Here is a 978-nt window from a genome sequence, read left to right as displayed (position 1 = left end):
TTCTCAGACTAGTTCAGTGAAGTCTATTTCCTCTGCATTGTGCAGCCTCTGATGTTGTTCCTCAGGGAGCACAGCCTTGGGTATATGAACAGTCTCCTTGATCAACAGGGAAGACTGTCATTTTAGCCAGGTTCTTTTTGACTGTAACTTTCTTTGATTTACCCACTAAGCTTCTGGCTGATCTTCTATTTTATCAAACTCATCTGATAGCCTCCACTAATTGGCATTTGATCGCACTATTGTTTTTGACAATGCCCTGGAGTGTCAGGGATATCAAACTGCTCCATAGTCTGATACAATTAAAGTTGAGCCCTTTTGCAGACACAGGATATTACCAGTCCCTGAGGATTTCTGCGACTTGAGGAGTAACCTTCTTACCTCTTTCCCTGATTCTTTGTGTTAAACTTCTTTTTTTTTTTCCTTAGCCTTGCCTAAGCAAGACCTCAAAAAATTTGGTTACCAACTCATAACTGTCCCTCTCCATGGAAATCTTTAGTAAAAGGCGAAAGATTTATTCATTTTGAAGAGAAACAAGAGTATATTTTTGTATTAAACTTATAATTGCTCTACTACTTTTCTTGTCATTACTAGTATTGCGGAACTACCAACCTAATTACTCAACAAAAACATGTTTCTTATTTTCAACACAACCTTTAGGCATACACTTTCCCATGGTTCATTTCAAATAAAGACAGTCCACCTTAGGGTAAGCTATGAAACTGTTTTTACAGCCAGTTTCTCCTCCTAGGCAGAGCCCCTGACCCACTGCCCTGGAGCTGAGGGTAGGGACAGCAGCTGATTCTCCCTATACTGTAACATCACTATTCTATGAACAAACGACGTGGGTGGTAGCCACTGTTCTCAGCTTGGCTCTCCTTGTGCAAAACATTTGACCCATAAGCAAGCTGGGGTGGGGACAATTGGGGCTAAATATTCTCAATCAGCAGCACCTGAGGTGCTGCCTCTTTCTTTCAGCCG

The 978-nt window shown here is 41.4% G+C and overlaps 1 non-coding gene across 1 annotated transcript; it reads right to left on the bottom strand.

The window, feature by feature from the left end:
* Positions 1–423: 423 nt before the first annotated feature.
* Positions 424–540, bottom strand: LOC123644176. The gene has a single exon (XR_006737003.1). It is a non-coding gene; the product is annotated as a U5 spliceosomal RNA (small nuclear RNA).
* Positions 541–978: the final 438 nt, after the last annotated feature.

This window comes from Lemur catta, chromosome 8, assembly GCF_020740605.2.
Source record: "Lemur catta isolate mLemCat1 chromosome 8, mLemCat1.pri, whole genome shotgun sequence".
NCBI lineage: Eukaryota > Metazoa > Chordata > Mammalia > Primates > Lemuridae > Lemur > Lemur catta.
This window is presented reverse-complemented; position numbering and strand designations above follow the sequence as displayed.